Source organism: Bombus bifarius, unplaced genomic scaffold (assembly GCF_011952205.1).
Source record: "Bombus bifarius isolate JDL3187 unplaced genomic scaffold, Bbif_JDL3187 scf7180000007970, whole genome shotgun sequence".
Taxonomy (NCBI): domain Eukaryota; kingdom Metazoa; phylum Arthropoda; class Insecta; order Hymenoptera; family Apidae; genus Bombus; species Bombus bifarius.
The window spans coordinates 6403119-6429426 of NW_022884356.1; the positions used below are offsets into that span (position 1 = coordinate 6403119).

The window sequence follows — 26308 nt, forward strand, 5'->3', positions numbered from 1 at the left end:
ATTATCTGTTCCCTTTTCCGACGATTTTATGCCGGATCGATAACTGATCCGCGTCGCCGAAGTTTCCCCAAATAAAATCCGTTACCGTAATCGAGGCCGCGGGACGAAGGGTGGAAAACAAGCGGTCGAGTTCGATTCTCTTTTGACCCCCACTTCGTTCCTGCTGAAACGCCCGCATGCGCCGTAAAAAAGCACGGCTGCCACGGGTTCGTTTTACTCTTCGAGCTTCGTCTACCGGTTAGCCGATAAAAAAGCTCCGCCGCGAGACTCTCGTTCGACGTTGCTGTAGACGCGTTGTCCGCTCGGTTCTCGGTGCTGAATTCCATCGTGAACGCGATTCTCTTGGTGCGAAAAGGGCCGTTCAGTGGACGTACGAGAAGTTGGCACAGGGCCAAAGGACGAAGAGAAGAAACGTTTCGGGGAAAGAAGAAAATTTCGAGAACGCGAGGAAGATACGAGCAAAGGGGTGGAAGAAACGGGAATTTTAAGGATATTACACGGTTATCTCGCACGATCTCGACATCTGTTCTCGTGATCATACTAGTTGACGTCCATGGCCTCCACGTCGGCTATAAGGGTTGCTTCTCCGTGGAAACCCGGGGGTGAGAATAGGAACAGACCACGCCTCTTGTCTAAGGTTACCCCCACCTAGATCCTCGAGCAGTCTCCCTCCGCCACCGTGCGGGAAACCTAAGATTTTTCCACTTCACCCCCTTCCATACCTCTTACCGCCAGTACCCTCTTGGCTGCTACCCCCTCCTTTGCTGCTCGTTCACCCCTTACACCCGCCCCTCTCCTCTAGGAGAGTACCAACCCCCCTTCTTCTATTGATCCAGGTCTAAGGTCGTTTCTTGCGCTCCAGGAGCTGGCTGTGCGAGTCCCGCTGGACCGAAGAAAACCCGCCTTTCAGCTGTTCCTCCCTCCTTTTTTTTTTCTTTTTCCCTTTTCTCGCTTCCGAGCGTAACCTTGAAAAACTTCTTTTTTACTCGACCGCGAGATTTATACCGAGCTTCAATGGGATTTCTTGCATGGATTTGTTGCACTTGTTCGCGTGCTACATCTACTCTTTAACGATCGTTAATTTTGCGCCAGAGGATGATTTGTTTGTTTTATGCCAATTTTATACGTTGCAAAGCATTAACTCATTTCTCTTTTTATAATTTGTAATCATTTCGTTTTCATATTTTTCATCGAAATTGCGATTCGTCGTAGGTTATTGGCGTTGATTCGCTGCTCAATTAGAGTTCGGTTACGAAGTGGAAAAATTCACATTTCCTGTCACAGGTATTCTCTTTAGAGGGAAAATCAAGAAGCATCAGAAATCTCGCGTTTTCCACCATGCGAGACAACTTTCACCGCTAAACCGCAACCATGTCGGTCGTTTCTGACGTCATAGCTGCGACAGTTTTATAGAATCTAGTTCTGTGCGTGTATAGAATGTAACACCCAGTCTACGTCCCATGGTGAATGAACGTGGTGGTTAAGAGAGCGCGGGGGTGGAGAAGCGGTGCTTTAGCCGGCGGCTGTTAAACACGCCGGGTCTTATCGGTAAAACTGTTCTGTACAGGACTACCACGTTCAGCCATTGGCCACGAGAGTATCTGTAGCCTTATACTCGTTGTCTGTCAGGTATGCATGTCAGTACATTATACAACATTAATGCCGGCTCGCTAAAATCGTTCATGCAAGAAATCCATGGTGAATCGTTAGCGATGCACCTACGTGAGATCATTTTTCGCTCTTTCAGTGCTCGTTATCTTTAGTATCTTTAATTTATCGATCGAATCTCGTATATAAAATTTCTACTTTTTGATCCTTCACCATAGAATATTTTAACTCTCCAGTTCCCTTAACATAAATTGTGATGCGATATTGGAAGTTCTTTTTATCATTATATTCATTGATACAGAACAACAAGATTCAAAATTTCGTCAATAGTATTATAAATTAACGCGTTGAAACGTTATAGAGTACATAAAAAAATGCTTATTCTTATGAATCGAGCGATCAAAATCGTAGTTATTAGCACTATGTCTACGTTGCATTAGATGGTTTCCATTCCTAATTTCATCGTTCTATTTTGATTATTTCAACTTCGCGTCGTCTATTGTCGCTCATCTATTCGATATTCGTTCGACACGTTTGACTTCGAGGGGGCTCATCGAGGTACGGTGCACGCGTTGAAGAAAGTTCAACAAGTTTCCGACGAATTGTTCTAGTTCGCTCGATTGTTCCACTTCCACCATCGGTTACTCGATACCTCGGCTAGTCCCGTAGCGATTGTTCTCTCGTACCGTCCCAGAGAAAATTTTTAACTTCCTTGCAAAACTCTCGCATTGGGAACGCTTTACGTTCCGACCTCTCTATAGATCCCATATTATTCGGCGTGGACGTTCCTAGACTATCGAGAGACAGAATTCTCTTAAACATTAACAGTCTATTGTACGATCCTTAAAGCCTAACTTCTCTGAGGCAGGAACATCATTTAATTTGCATCGATATTTGCTGTTTCCCGGTTCTGCCCGATAGATAGGCTGTGCTGTAGCAGATACATAGGCGGGATCACTTATAAGCTCGAAGTACATATGTATTCGCAGCAGCCTTTCTCGGCATTAGGTAGGCACGCTAGGGCCTTAGAGGTCTCCTGGCAACCAAGCCTATCAAACTATCTTACGGTCTAACCCTTACCAGCCCTTTCCCGAAACCTTTCTCAACCCCTGGAATCTCACTTAGAGCCCTTAACGACTGACCCCGCGGGAGACACTGTGAAATTGAGAAAATTATCCTGGCCCCGATGTTACACGGAGTCGATGACTGTACGGTTCTCACGTCCCCCGTTGCAACTGTCTGTGACTCCAACAAGCCCCGACGCCTAGCTGCGGTGAGCTTTTATCGGCGTAAGAAGTGCTGGAGGGACGGCGAAACTAAATGGCCGACAGACCGACTGCCATCTTAGTTGTGAATTAAGGAGAGGGTGGATGACCGACCCTCGTGCCGAAAGACCCAGGCGAACCGTCCGTTGCAGGGGGATGCTGCGTTTCATTATGATTAGCCTAGAGGCTTCGTTTGCTCCACCATGCAAGTTACGATGGTAGTTTCGTATGCTTCTTCGTGCGTATCTAATGACGTCGATTTTTGGTATTGGATTCTTCTTCGTTGAAAATGGGAAGTTGTTCGATAGTTTCGCAGCTATCTTGTCGGTAATTTAATATAATTTTGAATCTTAACGAGTTTGCGTGTAACTTTGATCATTTGTCTTTACTCTTTTAACGGATAGATTGTAAATTCATTTTAACACGTTTATTTTATTCTACTTTTTGATTCTTTGGCTAATCGCTAGAAACAAACGTATCTGAATAGCGTATCTCAAAAAAAGAAATCACATGAAAATACAACAAAGAATCACTTCCTTTAATCTATCCACCAAGAAAACATAATATATTATTCCTTAAAGCAGTAAACACCTTCAAATCCACGTATCACTTCTCTTAAATCGAAATTTTCATCGTCCAACGTCAATAGGAACACTCGGGACGATTAAGTATCCGTTCTAGAATCGAGATTCACCCAAATTGCGAGCGATCAGGAGGTTTTCGACGGACAATGAGCGTAATCGTTAAGTTTACCGATGCAGAGCCGTTGAGCGTGTGCATACATGGTCGTAAGGTGCAGTATGGGTGGACATAAGTGTGCGGATCGTAGAGGGACACCGACGACCAAAGGGTCGGTCTGTCGTCATTCTAGTACGGTTACAGCAGCCACGGAGCTTGACAGAAGTTGTAAACTTTATGGTAAACCGTGGCGGCGGCGCCGGCCACGGCCAGTAAATGGGGAAGGTGCCGGTGCAGCCGTGTGCTTAATCCAATCCGGAGTTTGTTCTTTCGACGATCGACGTAATCACCGGCCGCACGTAGTTTCCAACCTGGCTTGACCGACCTAACACTTCGTCTAAGGTTCAACCCCTTTCCGCGTATGTATCTAATTTGCCGGTGTTTGTCGATGCTCGCGCGACCTCGTGTTCCTAATTGCTTCCGATCGACTATACTTTTCCAAAGTATTCACTTCCATCTTTTCACGTGGTAAACCGTATTTGCTTTTTTACGATTTATCCGCTGTGGAATTTGTAGGATCTTTCGCAAGTCGGGAGAAAATTAGGTTTCTTAATCGTTATTGTTTAACTGAACACGAGTAATTTTGTTATATATGTGTATATTCGGAAAAAGGATATACTATTTTAAGGAATCTTGTACATTTTTACTGCAGGCTAAGAAAGAATTCAAGTTTGAAAGGACAAAGATAATAGTTCGAACAATTCGAAAGACGAACAGATGTGTTTAATCTTATTTCTACATTCCGATACATCCTCGGTCAGATTAAATTAAAGAACGCGAAATGTCTAGATTCGCGTTAAATTGCTACTATATTCTTTGTATCCGAGAAGCAATTCAGTCACATGTAAAAATCTTTCGCTCTACTTAGAATTACTAAAGTGAAACGTATTATTCGGAAAGGCAAAAAACCGAACGTAACTTTTTAACCGAGAGGAAAAAGAAACGGTACTTGAGTAATTTAAATAAAATACGCTTATGAACCCTTTCCTTCATCAGACAGGAAGAAAGTAAAAGAAGAGCTTTTTGTCTCTCTGCTTTTCTCTCGGAAATAAATGTCAGGAAACTGGAATATACCAAGGGTTTCCCGTCACGTGTTTCGAAGAATAGTCGAAGAAACTGATAATCATGATATGATTTTATATGTCTCGACCTAACTGTATAGAGAATCTATTTAGCATCTAGTGATAGACTGCCTCTATTCGAGGGTGTTTCGCTTGGGACGCGATTAATTATTGGGTTCCTTTTGGGGCTGCGAAGCTCGAGGCTTTGAGCTCAGTTGGGGGTGGCCGGTGGTATGGGAAATATAAGATACGTTCACGGCCGACGTAGACACTCGGCTTAGCTTCCTCAGAGTATTAGATCAATAATTCTAACCTTAAACTGGCTCGGTCACGAGTATCGAACATGGTACTGCATGTAACGCGATATTGCTTTGCGTCGAATATTACTCCGGAGCACCTTTGCTTGCTCCGTCGGAATATAATGTTTCGATAGAGAGTTCGATATTTTGTTTCAATGAAGTTGCTTGACCAATTCCTACGCTAAAGTTGCGAATTTAACTCTCCGAATCGCTGTTCTTCCTTTTTCCTTTCGAATTTCAATTATCGAATCGATATCACATTACGGTTGTTATTTAATAATAGATCGTGATAAAAGGTGGCAGACAGAGTTGTTAAACTGTACGTCTCGACGATGCTTTTTGAAATCGTTATATCGTTAGGTAAAAGTATGCGATCGTTTTAATTGATTTGGTTAGAACACTCGAAGTTATTGGTAGTTTATATGAAATCGTTTAGAGAAACAAAGGAATTGTAATAAAAATTTGGTAAATTTGAAATTTTGAATGAGACGATGGAATATTGTAAAATGAGATGTGATTAAATAATATCGATTTTAGCGAACTATATTGTAGAATTATTGTTAGAGAATTATTACAGAGAAGTATTCTTTTCGTTTTAAGTAAAAATGTATCAAGTAATCAACACTTTCTTTTACCTAATCTATATTTCACTACAAGACGATATGATAATTTTAGTTGATAGCGTTACGTAAGAAAAATTAAAAAATACTCACCATTATAGTAACGGAGATGTAGAACGATCATCGAAGTCGCTGTTTCTTCAGTTTTTCCAAACACTAAATTGTACAGAACCGTAAAACTTTACACATAAAATACTTTACTACTAAATCGTCCAAAGAAATTATATTTTATCGGTGTCGAAACGTATCGAAACGAGTAATAAAAATTTGTTTATGAGCCGAGTAATGTAGTTTGTCACGACGGTCGAGAACTGTTACAAACTGTTGGATTATGAAAAATTACTTTACGAGCAAGAGGGATGCTGCGTGGACCGCAGCATCCCCGATACTGACCAACAGACCCAGATTTTCGTCTCTTGAAATACGCGGAACCAGTTCTTTGCCGTTAATGCACGCAATTAGGAAGTGGAATTTTCTTTTTCAAATTCTAAACATTCCCCACCCCGCGAAGACTTGTTCTCTTTTTTCTCGGCTGCACGGATGATGTCCATTGGTCCGCGACACCGTGAGAACGTAGGGTGGTCCAGCGCTGCGTCACCCCTAGCCTTCGGAAGAACAGGTTCCTTTTTATCTTCGGATACGCGTCATAGTATCAAGCTATCGATGCTCTCTTCTCGAATTTCCAAAACAAATTGTCTATTTTTATTCTCTTTCTTTGCCTTTTCTTCTTCTTTGACGGGTAACGGATAACACGATAACTCGTTTACCTACGTGGACAAAATGATCGAGAAGTTTTGCAACCTTCGTGGTAAAGTTTGTGGTAGGGATCATTTTTATGCGCATTTACGAGTGCGGTTTGCGTTTTGTCAATGCATTATTCATAGTAACAAGGTTTATAGTTGTATACTTGTGAAGAGGGATTTGCAAACTGTAAACTTGTCGGGAGCAGAAATGGAGATAGATTTTTAGTACTGTTGCATTGAAGGTAATGGCTAGTTCAGTTTGTTCGACTTATTTAATTATTTCATGTAATTTTTAATATTCGTAGTAATAGCTTATTTTAAATGAGTTTATACTGCTCGTTAATTTTTCCTGTTAGCTACTCTTTTGCTGTTTAAGTACTTTTACAATAAATATCTCAGAATGAAAAAGCTTGTGGATAGATAACGTAGAATTTGAATATTAATTATTTATAATAATACGTCTGTTACATTTTATCAGTATCGTCATAAATCTTTGTTCCTATTTCACGTATAATACTTTAGTTGCCATTGTTTATTGCTACACTTCTGCAATAATATTTCTTCTATTATTGATATTCATTTTATGTCATGAAATTCTTACTGTTTAATTTTGCATTATTTTCCACGTATATAAAAAAATATGGAATTTTTGTAAAATTTATTAATCAAATAAAAATGACATTGAATGTTTAAAAATTGCAAAAGCCAGTGGTCGAGCATGGCAAACGAATTGTCATATGCAAAATCGTTGAAAGTTATTAAATCTGCCCCGGCCAGTTTCATCCCCCCGAACTCGTCAAGGGTGGATATCTTTCCACGCATCTTGTACGCGTTTCGTAAGATGACTGGTGGTCAAATGCCGTGAGAAAAATACGCGGTCCAGAGTAACTTTCCGATAGAACAGGTTTTCACGAAAACAGTTATGCTGTGAACAGATCTGCTAACTCCTTGTCTGCCATGGACCTGTTTCGAGCAGCGGAGTTTCGTATCTTGGATACGTAACTTGTATGAGAAATATTCCTTTCTAATGTACAAATATTTTCAACTAAATTTCTTATATTTACGTTAAATTTTTAATAATTTGATGTTTTATATAATCCTTTAATCTAAACGATCCGATCCGAATATTATAAGAATGCCGATTTTCGTGAATTTATGGGAAATTTAAATATGCAAAAGTGTATTGAATTTGTATAAATTCGTTGTTCGAAACAAAATAAAATTAATAGTGCTCCCATTATTTGTTGTTAGCGAATTCTCGAACGTGAACTTTTAAAATTTCTACAACTTTTAAAAGAATATGTAAAAAATGAAAAATATTCAGTCTTCATTTCTAGTACGAATGATAAGTAAAAGATAAACAGACATAGCTTCTATGGGGTTGGCGATTAAACGATTACACACAACACGAGGGGTTGCTGTGTCTTTCTCAACTTTTCACCTACGCAGCCCTCTCTCTCGGTCACGATCCTTTACGGATTATGCGGATCTATCGTTCGCAAAATCGCATAATACCACGATGGTACTTAGCCGTGTAAGGGTTGAGACATGGGTTTAGGGTGGGCGTGTACCGTAATGTTCGTATCATTAATCGAGCGTCAAATAACTTCGTACAAAATGGACCCCTATATTCAATGGAATTTTCCCTACGAGTAACTCTGTAGAAATGTTATTGAAACGAAGCTCCATTCTCCATGTACACCTTATCTGATTGAATGAATCTTCGTTTCTTTACACCTTTCTTACACCAAACTTTTCTGGAAACGGATATAAAAAAATTGACGTCGAATTACAATATATTTCGTAATTTTTTTGGTAAATAAAATTTACATTTTATTTGACAGGATCGTTTTTGCAAGGTAACGTAACCTGGATCTCGCGTAATGCGATTTTTATAACGCGACATTTTATTGAAACTTAACTCTCCGTTGTACGAAAGTTACCTGTACTTGGTTTATTCGTTCAATAAAGAGACGATAGTCCGCTGTAGAATTTCAGTTTCACCTCTGAAAGGGGGAAAAACACGTGCGTGTAATTGAATCCATTGCACCCGTTGAATTTCATTTTAAAATTAATTTCGACTTTGCTACCAATTGGCCGATGGTCTGCGCGCTTAGCTTTTCATTAAATGTCTTATTCCACGATTATGGCGGTCTTCGTGATTGCATAACTTCAACTACGATTGCACACGAATTCCATTTCGAGTCGATTGCAGTCACGACGCAGTAGCAGCCATATTTGCATGGGTTAGGAATGGTAGTAGCAGAGTCCGTTGATTTTCCGAGAAATTCGCACAGAGAGGGGATTGGTCGAAGACACAAACCGCAATTCCGTTTGTCGATATACGTTGTTTGACTTGAAGAACTCGATATCAATAACACGTTCGGAGTTCCTCCTTTTGCAAAACCTAAAATTCCCTCGTTGCTGAACAATGCCTTTACGAGGATGTCTTCACGTGCGCTCTTATATATTTTTTTAAACGGCTAACGTCTGTGCGATATCTACGATGTAAAATTAATTTCATTTCTAATAGCTACAATCTTTAACTTTTTACATTTAAATTTTATCAATTTAACACCGTTTTTACTTCAAAAATTCATCGATCTAATCGTTCACCGAAGAACGAGGAAGCAGCAAAGAAAAAGAAAACACACAGATTTCTGCATACGTTTTTTTCGCCTGATTTCAATATTAATATTTCTAGAAAAGTTGACAAGAAGACAGGTCCAAACAGTTCCAAAATAATCGGAACTTCTAGATCACCAAACTTCTTTCGCGAGTCTTCTGATTCACCTAAATTCCCTGGTTCTCACGTCCGTATCCTCTATCGACCCGAAAACTTCCAAAAGAATCTCATCTTTTAGGTTTACAACTGTAACCTTCCTCTGCAAATCTTCCAGATCGTTCAAACACCCACTGACATTATTAGCCTGGTAAATCGTTGAAGCTGATGAAGAAAGCTCGATAAAGTTGTAGAAGATAAAACGGGAGGGTGCAGGGGGCCGAACGAAGAGTGTATGGAGGGAGCAACGACGTCGACGGTTGGGGGCGGCGGGGAAGACGGGAATAGAGGCGCTGCTGGAGGCCGTGGTGTTTGGAGGTTAGACCGCAGTTACAATATCGCTTGATTAGAAATGTACATAGCGTATATGCGCGCGGGCCGCATATCCAGATGGTAGGTGGTCGGGCTGGGTCGATGCCTGGGCAACTCCATAGTTTAATGCACGAACCGTAGAACTTGCAATAAGGAAGGGTTGAATGTTGGAAGGGGCCCTGGTTGAGGCGGAGGTGAACAACGGGGTGGCTCCTGGGGGTGTACAGGGTCCCCGTATGTACCCACACACACGCGACTAACGGGAGTTCTAGTCTGCAACATAACGCGATCGCACTACTTGCAGCTTGCTTGTTTGCCCTCCAGAGAGAATGCTCGTGGTCTCGTATACCTTCGTATACCTTCAAATTCCCACGAAATGCTTTCGTGGTATCGTTCTGACGTCAAACTCCCAGGGACGTCTCCTTCGAACGCTTGATTCAACAACCGTATCTTCACCGCGATGTTTGATCGCATTCGCTGGCAAAGACTCGTACGAGAAGTGGTCGATCCAGCACGCGAAGGTGTACTCACAGTTTCGTTACGCTTCTTTTTTTTATATCGATATCGAAGTCTGGACCCTCTTGTACAATTGAGTTAGTAAAATTTTTCAAATCGTAAGTTGTATGCTATGTAGTGACAGTTTCGGTAAGATCGTGAAAGAGAAGTCCATAATATCCATTTATCTTTCTATTCGAACTGTACTTAACTTTACTTCCTACGAATTATTCTGTCTGCGTATAAAGTTAGAAATAACATGCACGTTTACGCTATTTATCGTTCAATCTGTTATTTTTTCCACGTAAAACAAGTTCTTTGTATAAATGCAGAGTAAAATTCGAACTTCTAAAATATAAATTGTCAAAGAGGCATAAATAATTTTCGCGATAGTTTTGGTAAATACCCGTGTATATTCTGCAAAAGGCGCGTTTACTGCGTTTGTATGTGTATTCTGTATGTCTGTACGTACGTAGGAAGATAGCTCTATATTAGCGTTATACCTTAGTTCCTAAATCAGCGTGCGCTTAGACGTCCATGCTACCGGCCACTGCAGCTTCGTCCTCGAGGAATATTCAGCCATTCCTCCTGCTTTGCCCTCAGCTTTCTCGTTTCTCGGTTGCTGCTTCTCTCCGTCTGTTGCTCTATCCTCGATTCGCCCAAAGTTTGGAGAGCTCGCGCTTGAGAGGAAACGCTGAACGTCAGTGCAATATCGTCTAATGTTCTCGAAGAAGATGGCGGTTGTAACATTTGATACGTTTCGTGTACTCGGAATAGACATGATTTTCCTTTTGATGCCGTCCTGGGAAATTGAAACTGAATATTCGCCGTGTTAAACTTCAAATCAAAAAGACTTGGTTTCGTTGAATTTTCTAATTCGTGCATTATACGCTTTGGCCAACGCAGTTCTCAGCCAAATAGTAATTAACCGACGCTTGGTTTACTTAGATCCTTGTAATTTGTGCTAGGAAACATCAAAGCACCGATCAACTATCTCTTGCATATATTTACTTATCGATATTAGTTTGCGCGGAACTTTACCACAAATTCCGAGTAATAGACTTCTGTTTTGCAAACCACAGCGTAGAAAATATGTCGGCTGAAAGTGTCGTACAAGCGAAGAGGAAGCGATTCTTTATGCAAAAATAAATGAAAATTTAGGAGTAAAATTCTTCGTTTTGACTTTGGTAGGCTTTAGTTTGGAGAAAATTCTTTTTAGAAATTCTTTACGTACGCATGCATTTACATAGCGAAAAGCATCGAAGAACGTCGTTCACAAAAATTTTTTTATGCTTACTCGAATCCAGCAACTCGTAAAAATCGATACTGTGGATAAAGACAACAGACGTTACAGTCTCACTCGACTCGGACACAAACTTTTTATTCCATACTTTTAATTTACTTTTGCACAAGGAAACGTCTCCTATTCGTTTCTGCGATACTTTCAACTTTATAATTACCCCGTGTATTTGTTCTTTCAAAAATATTATCTAGAATACTATTCAAAATTAATCTCCGAACTTGAGCATTGTATGTACCGTGTGTGAAAGTTATTTCATTTGAAGACGCGAAACATCAATATCGTAGGAACAGTAGCGCGGCAAGTTCGTCGTGTAGATCGAAGCGTGAAAGCTCCCCGGTTCTTACTGCAGCTAACTTATACGCGGGCAACTGAAATAAGCCAGCCTTGAGCCTACAGTGGCAGCAGAGCGTAACGGCGGAGTGTCTCACGATCAGAGCGGAGGCGCAAGACAAACGACGTTGTTTTCAGGGAGATACCGAAAACACTGGGAGAAGCGTTTCTAGCAGTTAATTAGCTGAATAATGCAGCGTTAATCTAGTCAAAGTTGCATGCATCCAGACCACGCGCGTAGTTTCGTTCTGGCAAACTCAGGGCGGCTTCGCTGTTCGCACGCCAAAGTACACGTATTCACGTGTGCAAACGTACACGGACACGTGGAGACGGCTACAAGTACAGCAAGTTGGATTCGCTCTGGCCGGGTGCGAACAACATCTTTCAGCGTATTGAATATTTTAAGGATACCATTTGCCCGCTATCTAGCCCTGTTTCAAGACACAACTGGCTCGATACATCAGCTCACCCCGACCCCGCCGCTCTGTTCGGGATGCAATATTTTGCTGCAGTTTGCACAGTCTCCATTATTCAAGTTCGGAGATTAGTGGACCGTTACCAGCAGGTGTTTGCCAGCTTTTGCATGCTGTGGTTAGTCTCGTAGCTAGACCAAAGTTTAAGAGAAATCGTGTTATAACATAAAAGACGTGTCAGCAAAATTGTCGAATTGCTACCTTTCCACGCGTACAGTTGGTTTCATTTGTTAATGTTAAATTTTTATTGATTTCAGTGGTCTTGTGGATTTTCATAATGTGCTGTTTAAATGCCTGCATTTTTCCGGAGTGTATATTTGAAAGTTGTTTAAGTATTCTTTCCTTTATTTATCCATCAGACTCGTAAAGGCTTGTTTAGATATTAAACTGAGATTCAATAAGAAATATCGATGTAACGGATCGACTAGAATGTCTCTTATAAGCTACAATGTAATTTAAATAATGTTATATAAATAATGTACGGACGACGTAGACGTAATAGTCGGAGCTTCTTTAACACGACCGTAAGCTATTTCATTTTAATATAATCTTACGACAATTTCAATCGAATCTGAACAGAATCATTGTTCGTGTAAATTTTTCGAACAAATCATCGCGCAGAAGCTACCCGTTGATAAAATCTTAATTAACATTTTTCCTATTTATGCTATTGTTAACGAAATTACAAAAGATCAGCGTACCGTATACAACGAAGTATTTTACAGATATCCAGCATACCTGAAGAAAATGAGTGCCATTTATTCGATTTGTAGATTCGTATAAATCCACCTTGCATCAAGCTTTCAAATTACATTTGCGGAGCAAGTCCGCATTTATTTAACAAGACATTCCTCCACAATGTCTCGAGCAGACGTTAATTCGTTAACATTTAATTGCACACTTAGTTCCCTTCGACACTTGCCTGCGCTGGTACGCAAGCCTCGACACACAAATATTCCAGGCATTGGTACACACGCGCACGCACACGCGACCATGCCAACCGAAGAGGCGACGAACCAATACCTCATGCAACAGCTTCGGGGATGTACAATGCAATTAATATAATTACTTTCGATCACACTGCAGCTGCTTTGCTTCCACTACGGATTTCCAGGCAACGTTGAACGAAAGAGATTGCACGTTTTCCTATCATCCTGTATTTTCTATATTGTCGCACAAAACCGTCTGAATATTTGCTTATTTTTTTAGTGTAATACGATTTAATTATAAAAGTATAGATAAAAGGAATTATGACGTTTTAATTCTTTGTTATCATCGTAGTTACTATTGGTACATAGTTGGTTTGAAAGATAAAATATCGCGAAGCTAACATCGAAATTTTGTAATTTGAATTTTTGAAAAGTAATATATGTTGGAACTTTAATTTTTCTTTAACGAAGATATTCTATCAACGACGTGTATTCTTAGAAAAATATTTTGTTATAAGGTTAAAGCATGGTATCAATTGCTTGAAATGTGCGACGTCTCATGCGCAGCAACCTTAAGATCTCCACAAAAAAGTGAAAAATTTAATTTTTGGAACTTAGCGTAAAAATAATTCTTTTTACCAATTATTGCCGCGAAAATTTCTCGCGACTTCTTAAGAGAGTTTCGAAAAGATGATAAAATTTATCGTTATTTGAACGTTCTCCGATAATCGGTGTACAAGTTTCTCCCACGTTTCCGATGCTCCATACGATATTGCTACATTTCGATTCGCAAACAATGGGAAGGGAAGCGTGACCAAAGAGAACGCGAATCCACGCACGGGTCTCAATGTTGGCCACCACACAGGCAACGCCCGTCATTTCCTTATAATTACTCTATTTCCTCTTGCGCCTATAGTTATGTCGTAGCAGCCTGTAGGGCGGAATCGATGGTAGAAAACGGTAGATATTGGAACGCAACGTACGATCGTGCGGGCGAAACCCGGAGGAGGGGCACGGCTCGTTCGTTTCAAGATATCGAGGAAATGAATGGGATTGGCTGCTGGGCAAAATTGCACTCTGATAATTACCTATTACCTACACTGTGCCTGGCACCGTTCGCTATCCTAAAGAACAATGCCTGTCATCCAATCGTGCAAATAATCGCCGAACTCTGGCATCTTTCGTTCATTCTCTACATCTCGGTCGAAATATATAAAGGCATCCGTGGATATCATGTATGTTATATCAGAGATAATGTTATTAATTAAAGTACGCTCGAGATATAATATTGTTTGAGATAATCTAGATTTATATAAGCTTGATATATCGCTATAAGATTCACGTAAGTTGGTTAATGAGATGTATTTAAACAAGAAAACCGATACTTGCGATACTAGCTTTTCTTCAAACAATTACTTCTAAATTTACTATTTACTATTTACTATTACTATTACTATTTACTATTACTATTACTATTACTATTTACTATTTTTCTATACCATCAAAGTTCCTAACGATCTTGATCGTGAAAGATGTTCAAGATTGCGAATGATTTTACGATTTATAGCGTGCTTGTCTAATTAGAGTCTGACTATAATTTACTTGTACATGGTAGTAAGAAAGTAACGGATATTTACTCAAATGGTATCGATTCTTTTACGTTTATTCGTCTTTCGATCTACCACAGGTGTGACAAAGTAATAAAACTGTGACAAAGTAACCCTGTTCGCATATCCGAAAACCTGTGAAACGTCTCTACTTTCCGTACGCGAGGGGTAACCGAGAACTGGGTCGTCGACAGTGGACCGTTCGGTCTTTCAATCTTCCATCCCGCAGCCGATGGAGATTCCGGTCGGTGCTCGATGTTTATGCGGCCCCGGTGGTGTATGTGTGCAGCAACAGGGTTACTGCGGCTCCGGCCCGCTCGACCTCGTCTTTCCAGATAGAGAGACGTCTCTCTGAGGAGACTGGAAAGCCGCGATCCCTGCTGCGGACCGGTCGAAATGCCTGGGGGTTGATTGATTAGAGGGTACGCGGTACGTCCGAGAGAGCTTGAGTCGAGGCAGAGTTGTACGGTGTGGGTTAGTTCGGCAGGGACCCTAGGTTATATGGGGGCGGTATGGAGACGCGGTGTTGGTTCGAGCCGGAGGGTGAAGAGTCCGGGCGGGGGTGAAGAGGAAAAGTAGGTGGAGGCAGAGGAAACGGTGGGCACCGGGGGAGGAGGTCAGAGGAGAGGAAGAGAAGGAAGGCTGGAGGCGGTAGTTCGAGGTGCTACAGTTTATAATAGTTGCCACCGCCCTCGGGCCAACCGACCCTGTCCGCAACTTTCACAGAGTTGCTTAAACCTAACCTCCTCTCGGCTGCTGAACGATCAAGTCTCGTCCGTTGACCAGGCCAAAGAATCGAGGTTCTTCCGGTTCTCTCGCTGTAACTCGTTCCCATTTCTAAAGATCCACTCGACTCGTTTCGATGGTTCTTTCTATTTGAGTATCGCTTGGAACGAGCGCGTCTTTGGAATATAGCAAGCTTGCAAGTTTCCGTTACCAGCCAATAGCATAGCAGCGAGGTAGGGCACGTGTGCCGTAGATTAGTTTGTAGTTCGTGGTTGAAGAAAAAGCGGAGTTATTAGTTGCGGCTAAGGGTCAGTGAGCTGACGGAAAGATGACGAGGTCAGGTGAGCGAGATTCAGAACTCGCTCGCCTCCTCTCCTCTAGATCGTTTTTGCCTGTTAGATCGAAATTGAGAACGAGATAAATTTCTTGTTGCGTTGACAAATGCTTGCTGTTGATTATTTAGAGATGATGCATGCAGAAGAGGTCGTACGCTACTTTTAGGTTGTATCTTTAGATGTTTCCGTTTCTGAGGATCGAGGATTGGGATGATTCTTATGCGCAATATTGCTTCGTTTATGCTACATTCTATCGTATAAATGAAGATCCGTAAAAAAAATACGAACATTAATATATTATACACATAGTTCTAAATAAAACGTGATTTTACGTTTATAAAACGAGGCATTCTAAAGCAGGTTTTGATCATACTTTTCTATAAGATAAACGCGTGAAAGTTGGTTATTAAAATTTTTCTTCGCGATGCAATTGGAACGAAAGAAGCAATTTATACGTCTGCGAGCGCTCGCGTACTCCGAGCTATATGCCGTGCAGTTTCTCGGTCGCGTGACAGGGGGCTCCGTTATAATTCTCCGTTATCTATGGAAATTCTAAACCGTACTAAACAACAATATATATCCCAAAACTATGTAATTCTCCGTGCGCGTATACACACTGTGCAATATGCGCTAGGAATAGCTGCGAACTGACCCTGGTTTTTGTTCGCTTTCTTTTTTCATTTCGCTTCTTTCAAATTTATTCATCGACGATTAATTTTTTCTATCGTCTTTTAAAATGAAAATTTTTACTGTAACTCTTTGACGTAGTAAGACATTTTTATTATATATCTTTTTTATACCAATAAAAACCGTGCACAGTGATTAAAATTATTTATATTTTTATACATATTCTCAATTCGACGCTATTTATGTTTAAATGTTTTTAAATATTCAAATAATGAAACTATATCCCAAATTCAAAATCAGCCACAAATATCAGATTCGATATTCAGATATCGAACATCGGAAAGGGAATTAAAACAGAATATTCTAATAAATAGGAAAATCCAAAGCCTCAAACGTGAAAACAAATAATCACGTTCTTCTTATCGGTATAGAAAAAATTCCAAAGGAATTTATAACGAAGTAACTTTCTCTTAAAATAACTTTCTCGCTGCACATTCATCACAGACGTCGCTCGTCCATTAAGATTATCAATTTTCCGAATCTAGTTCCTTCAAACGGTCGAAAGATTCACTGAGGATTTCTATCTATCCGGAACTGGAACGACGGCTGATGATGGTATCGAACGTGCGATCTTCAATTAAATAGGTAGATAGAAGCATGCAGTGTGCAGCTCTAATCAGCCGTCTCGAAGAGTTTTCACGGTAACTGGAGCACGTTCGCTCACTGAAGAGGGGCAAAAGACCGAACCGCGTATGTAGGTGGAGAGTACTGGAGAGACAGGAAGATGGATCGTTGCTCAGGTCCCGCAGCAATGTCCTACGACGCTGTCTGTGCCTTAGGACAGCACGTAATCATACCAGTCCGCTATTACTTCCTATAACGCTATCTACGCCAGGAAACGCCATTGCTCGCTCGTTCCTACGTAGGTACGTGGTCCAGGGACGCCGAGGATGATGAGATCTGCAGGCTTGCATCCTGATGAGACTATTAGGATGGCTTGATAAGTCCATAATATTCTGGTCGATGCCGGGCAGCGCCGTCGAGTCCACCCGGTGTCCTCGCCAAACCGCTGCACCCGCCCCCGCATCCCTGACAGCCCTACACCACCGACACCACCCCCCACACCACACCTCTCTTTCACCCACTCCCTCCCCTCCCGTCCCCTTTTACGTGTAGATATACGTAGACTACCTTCGGTCAGATTGACGACGAGATAACTGATGCTTCCCATCGACTTTGTTAACCTCAAACTCCAATCATTCCTCAACCCTGGAATCGTAGCTTTTGGTCGATGAAGGATTTTCCACGAGATTTCACACCAATCGTTCCTTTGCCGATACTCTATTCCTCTGTGACATTCTATCTCTGTATAGGTTCTATTCGTGGTTCTTTGAGCTCCGAATTAACGTACATTACGATAACTACTCTTTACTTTCTTCGCATCGGTGACCCAATAACTTTTGGGATCTTGTGTTGGAAATTTTCTTCGTAAGGGGAAGTTCAAACGGTTTGATAAAAATATGGTAAACAGATTGGAACGATGATGGAAAGAAGTTCTTGTTTTTTAAGGAATTAACGCGTGGAACGTTCAAACGATTTTATACCGGCGAAAAGACCTTTCTTCTGGCGATCATTTCTCGAACGAAGAATCGTTATAGAATGATGAAACTTGAGAAACTGTCGGATCTCTATTCTATCTGTTGCGGGCGAACGGTCTGTGTCACCCTCTCGAAACGGTTGGAAATTAACTTTGAGTATTACAGATGTCGAGGCGCGCCGCGGTGAGAAGCTAGCACCTTGTTAGTCTGACAAATTCGGTCTGTCTCCCCTTCCTTCTGTCTTCCACTTCGCCGTTATCAGCAGTTAGTTCCATCTACAGAGAAATAGCGGCAAGCGAGCCTGTTACTTTTCGCTGTTACCGTACATCCACTTGTAAATTATATTTTGCTTCTTCGATACGAGGGACCTTGCTCGATCCGGTTAAACGGGTCCTTATCTTGTCCTACATAAATTCTGCCACACGCTGAGTAAATTAGCCGGCAGCTTGATTAAAAGTAAACTGGATTTGATATTCTTTTTTTTTCTCTCTCGCTTTTTTCTTCTCGTTTCGCTTTAAACACGCAGCAAAAATGATTTTGACAAGAATTTAATGCAGAAGAATTTATAACGTTCCAACTGTTACGAAAGTTATCATTACGAATTAAAATATATTATTAAATAGAGTACTATTTGTATACTATAACGGAAAGTGATATTAACAAGAATATCTCAGAATTTGGACACTTCAATTTCTTCCTGAAATCTCCTCGTTCAATTCATCTATTAACGAAGCAAAGACTTAGCCAATGCCCTAAATAATTTTCGAAGGATCTTCTTCGCTTCAATCTCATATCACGGACAGAACGATACAATGAAAACTAACAGCTTCAAAAAAATCGCTAATGTATTTCTGTAAACGAATCTACAAATACTACTTAACCGCAATAAATTTCACATTCGACTAGTTTCGAACTATCACGTTCCTGTGACTTTGATCGGTCATAAATCAAAGAAAAAAAAAAAAAACGAGCATGTCTCATACTCTCATTCGCCGTACCAATAACCGATTAATACTACAATTCAAACACGTACTCTTCGTTCCACGGGAAAAAGCCTTTGCCTAATTTATTCGAATTGATGCGTCGCGAAGCGGTCCGGTAGCTGTCGGAATGCCACAGGCAGCTGGTCCTGGCTGGTCGTTGGAAATTGGCGAGAATGGAATCTCGAGCAGTTCCAGAAGTCAGCGTCCTTGCGGAGGGTGTCGATCGTTGGCGGAACGGTGTTTGCTCGCTTAATCGGCCGGCCCAGGGTGCCACCCTCATCCCCGTCGCCATCGCATCGGACACCCTTTTCTCTCCCGCTTTCCTTGTCACCGAATAGTACAGCCGAATGACTATCGGAAAGTGATATCGAGGATTTCCAACGGCTACACTTCGGTATTGCACGATTCCGTGGCACTTGCTTTGTTTCGTACCCGCCTCGAAATCGAGCCTTTGCCACCCTGCTAGAGGCCGGACCTCGAAAATGGGGTGACTGAGAACGGGATGAGGAACGGCCGACGACTCGCTGCCGCTCACCCGTGAGGGTAATAGAATTGCATGGCCGAGGAGTGCCAATATCCGGCGCGGCCTTGTCGGCGGCGTTTAATTGCGTTAGTATTTCATCGCGGAACTCAACGGGAGTCGACCAGACTTTTCGATTTCAACATACCCTGATGGATATTCAGCCGAATCCAGGTAGACTTCCACTTGGTGGTGGAGATGAGAGGGTGTTAATTAGTACGTAAAATGCAGGTTTCTTCTTTCGGAAGAGTTTGTCGGATCAGTGGTTTCGTCGAGGGTTGGAAGATTTAAGATATAGAGACACTTGTAGCGTCTCTACTAAATAACGGTATCGCTGTTGCTAATTAGTTTCTTCCTATGTTTATTTAAAATCGGAGAAACATTTGAAAATAATCGATTTGAAAGACGAAAGCTTGCTTTCATCAACCGTATAGGCGTATTTCGAAGCGATCGTAACGCTTGGTTCTCGTCTATCTTATCTGATCGAAGCGAGATTCAAGACTGAACAGAAAGCATCAGCCGAGCGGATTATTATCCAGAGAAAATGATGTGAAAGCTTATGAAACGGCAGTCTAGTTCAGCGAGATACCGATGTACGCTGTGTTTCCAGCTAGCGTAGAGAGATAATACTAGGGGATAGTAACAGTCGGAGGTTTATCTTCGCAGGGCTATAAAACTAACCCGTTGTACGCTTAATGACGAGCGTACCGCGGTTGCCAGTCTACAGCTTGTTTCAAAACTCCTACACAATTTCCTCCCCTAATAGAGATCTTAATGTTCTACCCTGATTACTGCACTTTTACGCGTTCCAACTCTGTTGTAGTTCGCTGAAGATTTTATGTCTCGAACGACTAAGTTCGCGTTAGAGGAGAACGTACGTAGTGACTTTGAGACGTCGACGTCTTATTCGGCTCGTTAGACATGGTTTTTCGGATTGGTAGGAAACTTTTTAGTACGATTATAATAATCATTGGTAAATCGCGGTTGTCTGTGAAATTTCATATTTTTATGAACTCCAAATAGATTGCGAATTAATATTTTATATATTTTATACACTTTTTTTCTTTCGATGAATTTGGTTTCGAAGATTTTTTGTGTAATGGCTTGCAAACGATGAAATTTCTCGAAGTATGAAAATGTGAATTTCAAGTGGAAAAATGTTGTCTAAATAAATGTACGTAAAATAAAGGAATTTTTATGCAAATATGTTTTAGTATTTTCTTTCCGCATGAAATGCGGTTATTCGACGTTTTTATACCTGACCATACGAAAACTAGGTTAAAGTAGTTGTCTGGCAACTACTCAAAACATTTAACGTGTCAAATATATGGCTTAACGACAGAAACATAATGTTTTAATGTATTTTCGCATAAAATTGTCAAATTTGAGAAACTTTGCAGAACGGATGTTATAAAAGAATAACCTGATAAGAGCAAACTAAAAATTTGTTTTAGAATATTAATTTATAATTATAATTAATTAAAGTTCTCCGATTATACATTGGATTAAATATATTGGTATATCATAATAGACATATTAATGTTCGATATATTTGTATGGAACGATAGCACACACACACACACCGTGATATTTCTATTAAATTTTGTAGTATCTCAATAAGTAATTGATATGTTGGATCTGTAACTCGATACATTCGTTCGTATTTCTATCAGTGTATATTTTATAAAAATATCCTCTTTTCAAAGATGTATTTTACATTTGATAATTAAGGAAAACTCTTACTCCATTATTATAAAAATCAATTTTCTTCGCAAGCGTATTGTTTGATCGTAAAGCTTTCTTATTCCAAAATCGTTAACATTTAAATAAATTTGTAAGCCAACGGGCTTATTTTACGCTTGATACAAAATTCTCTTTCGTACCAGTTTTCAATGTAAGTTAACACGCTACGGAATTATCAAACGTTTCAAATAAATTTTACAAAAATAAATCCATTCCATTCCCAACTACTATACTCCTCACGCTATCTAAATCTTCTTATTTTCAATTTTCCAAGATTTCTAAAGAACATCCTGAACATTCTGCATTGCCAAAAATATTAAGTGTTCGTATCTAATCGTTCGTAGTATTATCCTGCTATACCTTGAGCGAAGACGTCGCAAGGACTCGCGAACCTTAGACAAGACACTGTGTATCTTTTCACGGCAGGTTGATATTTCAGGAGTGCGTGTACAAGCCGATCGTAAATTGTAAAATCTATCAAGACCAACGCGGTCGACATAACTCAGGGGGTTGCTATCCTGGTGGTATGAAGCATGGCGGCCAGACTCGGCATAAATACCCGGTAGCAGAACAGAGCAGGAGCAGAGAGCAAGCCCAGACCCGTTGTGGCGTGGCAACATCATCTATCTCGAATAATTTATTATCGCGCGACTACCGCATCCTCGAAATCCGGACAAGAACGCAACTATAGGAACTGTGAACCGGAAACGAGTGTCGTGCATGGAGATCCTAGATGCGGCCGGCTTCGAGATTCAACAGATCTGCGAGAAAACTTCCACGGAACGTCTTGGAATTTCGCGTTCTATTGAAAGTGCTGTTTTGTTAATACGTACAATGTATATATATATATATATATAAAAGACTTACGTGTATAGTTTTACCAGAAAAACGATTGCAATTTTTTATTTTAATTATACGATTGTTCTTCGTGGTTAAATTTACCTTTGAAAAGCGTTAAGAATTATATGGTTGAAAAAGCATAAGAAAAGGGCAAATATAGCAGAAATGCATAACATATAATAGTGTAATTTAATAGTAATAGTAATAGTATAATTTGGATATTAATCTTTTATAAGTAATCTTCTGTTTCGTATGGAATAAGTGTTTAAAAGAGATGTAATGGACGGAAGAATTTGAAAATCTGTCTTATCTGTTATTTTCCTTAAATAGCCTTGGAGTATGCCTTGGATTTCTACACGATTTTTATTAAGAATATTATACATATGTAATGTTCTAATAATATTTTGTTAAAAGAAACGCAACGTGACTTCGAACGTGAGAATTACTTTCGTGTGTCGAAAAGATCCAAATTTAAATAGGATTATTTTGAAAACTTGAAAATGATACACGAAATTCATCGATAATAATAAAAAAGTAAGAACATGTGGTTGTCACGATGATTATTACGGTAAATTGTGAAAGAAATCTGTACTGATAAGTGTGTTAATTTGCTCATAGGTCTGCCTCCACTTTATGTTATGTAAATATAACGTGATGTTAAAAATGATTCACTTAGTTAAACCAAACGTGTGATTTACATGCTCTTTATGATAATCCATTCCATATAAGCTGTGTAAATATACTTTCTGCTGTATTATCTAAGAACTTAACAAATAATCCTATCACTTAGTTTCTCTGAAGTCTTAATTTTTTTCTTCTACGTGAATCATCAAGTTATCAAGATTATTCGAAAATTACCTAGATGCCAAAAGACATAAGTATCGAAGATTTCTAAAAATAATTAACCAGACATTTACGTAACTAGTCTTACTTTTTATTTTCTTCCTTAAATTGAAAGTAAATTAAAAATAGTATACAAATATCAGATTTTAATATCAAATCTAAAATTTGTACGAACTTATTCCATGTTAAGATTTCCTACTATTTGACGCAAAAATGTTTATTTTCGTCTGGTATATTTAATAATTCACAGAATTATTTGATCCCTTTCCCCCCACTTTAAGCCATGAAATTGGGTATTAAACGGTGTTAGGAACCGAACGAGGCTGAAATTTAGTAGGATTATAACCGACGTGAAAGATTGTGCAATAGCTTGGCCAGAGAAGCAGCGAGCTCTCGAGACGTTCATCGAATGTAAATTAGTGGTAAAGGTCATGGAGCTTCATGTGCCAGTTATCGATGGTGCGTCGAAACTTAGTTTCATGAATTCGTATATATCCTCGAACAAAAGTTTGAAATTGCATTTGCCAAAAAGATATAAAATTAACTAAGAAAGATAAAATATATTATACCTTGTAAGAGACATTAAAATCTATGTAAATAATGAAGTGTCTTTTATAAATCACTGTCCTAACACCATTTATATTAGATATATATATATATATTATTTTGTATAAATATACATGGCAATTTAATACTGTTAGAAAGGATTTACTTCCATTGCAATTTAGTCCAATTAAGAAGAATTTGATATTTCTCATTTGGTGAATGATCACAACCTTTCATTTCAATTCTGTGATTATATTCCATGGTTAAATTCATCTTTGAAAAGTGTCAAGAGTAAGAAGTATACGTAATAAGACAAAATTTATTATTTCATTTGTCACAAGCATTTCAAAGTTAATCTACTAATCTTAAGCCACGTACAAGATGAAGAAACTTATAACCAGTTACTATCGATAAAATATTCGGTTTAAAACTTAAAAAGATATTATCATGCACATTTTAAGATTTCATAACCTCACAATCATTCTGCAAGAAAGAAGTTTGTAGTTTTCACTTATCTAGTTTATTTTTACGTATATAATTTCAAATTAATATTTTGACAATTTTTTAACATTTTGTTATCTTTAACAGTGATCTTACTCTTCTTAATTCGTAAAAATATTTGTAACTTACAAGCGTTTATTCCAAAGTTGTATCGTACGATCCGTTTGACCATTTTCCGTTCTATACTACTGTCGTTTAATACCGTATGGCGTATGGCATTGGAACAGCATCACCATCTAGGAAACTCACAGAAGAGCAGAGGACCGCGCTAAAGTGCATCGTTACACGTTCATCGTAAAAGTTAGTTAAATGCCTTTCTCATTAAAACTTTGTTAATTTCGTTCGACATCGGTGCACAAAGCGTTCCGAAAGGACGATGTATAATTTTCCACTAAAAACTATCTGCATTCGTAACTTAAAAAGTCGAAACTTTTTAATACCTTTTTTTTACAACATTCAAAGAAACACATTTACCAAACAGATATCAATAACACACCTGCAATTCTGGAATTTTATCATTTTTTTCACGTCCGTGTTACGTGCTGCCATCGCACGGAGCATCCCGGAACCTTTACACACATTTAGAGGTCGAAGAATATCTTGTATGAAAAAATGTCGACAGATGGCACCAACTCCCTTTCGTCAAGCCAAAACTCATCTCTTTTTTTCGTTTTCACAGCAGCCATGTTTTTTTCGCGGGGCGGGTGTTTTTAACTTTTTAAACTTTTCGATTTTATACGATACTTTCATCGAACGGTACAATCGATTAAACTTCTAAAAATTCTTTTACTTATTCTAAATATCACGCTAGACGTTGCGTGTGCGTTATTTTTCTTCTTTGTTAAAAATTTCGTACGTATCGTGTATAAGCGGTTGGAGTTCGCGAAAATTCGCTGCGATTCATTGATTCGAGGAAAATGGCGTTCCTGGGGCTGGATCGAACGAATCCAGAGCAAAATGGTGTATACGTAGAACATCGTTTCCCTATCTTGGTATGCGGTTCAGGTGTAGACACGGCGTAGGAAGGGAGGGAGCAAGGGGCAGTGCCACGTTGGCGGGCAGATTTTCAAAAAACCGGAGGGGCTGCGCGCGCTTCGCCTTCATTGATCGGAGGGTTGTGTCCGGCGGCCATCCTCTCCGCTGCGCCACGAACGTGAACTACCCTCTTCGTCGGCTAGCGGCCGAAGAGGGACTCGTTCCGCGTCGACTTTCAGGGCGGAGCCCAGGAATCTCCGAGGCCCTCGTTTCGGTGGGAAAAAAAATTCGAAAAATTTCCTTTTTTTTTTAAAAATCCTGAAAAATGTTAAGATTAAAAAAAAAAAATGTAGAAAAAGGAGGAAAAAGCGGAAAAATTCGTAAAATTTGAAAAACTCCGCCATTTTCAGGCGGCCCGCGGGATTTCAACTTTTTTCCGCGGACCTACACCGCGTACCGGAGGGAATTTAAATGAGGTAGAACGCCATAGGAACGTGTTCTTCCTTTTATCTCGTGATTATTTCTCATTTTATAACCGTTTTCAACGTTATAACACGGATCGCTTGATCATCGAATGGACGACGTGCTTTTTCATTCTTTTTTTCTTTTTTTTTTTTTTTTTTTGTTTTCATTCGCGGAGACAAACGGACAAAGGAAAAATAAACGGTCGCCGAGATCGCGCATGCTTGAAGACACTTGAAAAAAAATTGAAGCCTATTGAAGTCTCTGCCTCCAGCGGGACGTCGAGCTCCTCTTCGCTCTTCGTTTCAGCCGTTGAACACAAACGATCCCATTGTTTTCCCTCGTCGCGCTGCCACCGTACATTTTCCAGTCATCTTCCGCCAACCGCCAGGTCGGGAAAAACCTACGGGTCCATAGCGCGGCGAGCACGTACACGCTCGCGTCGAAATGGAATTACCGACCAGTCCTTCAGGTCGTGGACGTCCCCTTAAAACGGAGGATCCTCGGACGCTCGGTGGCGGTTGGTCACGATCGTTTCCGCGCGAGCTGGTCAGCGAGGAAAATCGGCCGGCGAGTTTCTCATTACAGTTTCGGGAGGATTTCGGAAAAGGACCCCCTCTGGTAACGGACCGGGTATACCGCAGCATTTTTCAGTCTAGGGGACCAAACCCTGACAGGTCCTCTGGGTTCGGTTCACTCGAGGGAGAGAATCAGCCGGGAGAATGGATATGCCAAGGATCGAGTAAAAGAGAGGAGGCAGGGGGAGGAAGCACAGATGTATATACGTGTACGGAACGAGACAGGGGTAACGAAGAACGAAGGAAGGAAGAGGAGGATCAATCGAAGCGGGAAAGCAGAATATCCCGTATTTGAGACAAAGTCCGAGTGAGAACGGCTGAAGAGAGGAATAGGATGAGAAAGAGGAAACAACAGAGGGAAAGAGAGAGATAGATCGATAAAGAGGGATCGAGAGGGAGAAAGAGAAAGGTAGAGAGGGAGAGAGAGAGAGAGCGAGGGCGAGTTAACCTAACCTCAAAATTCCAG

The 26308-nt window shown here is 40.2% G+C and overlaps 1 pseudogene; it reads left to right on the forward strand.

The window, feature by feature from the left end:
* The first annotated feature begins 249 nt into the window (after positions 1–249).
* LOC117212402 lies at positions 250–1756 on the forward strand (annotated as a pseudogene).
* The last annotated feature ends 24552 nt before the right edge of the window (positions 1757–26308 follow it).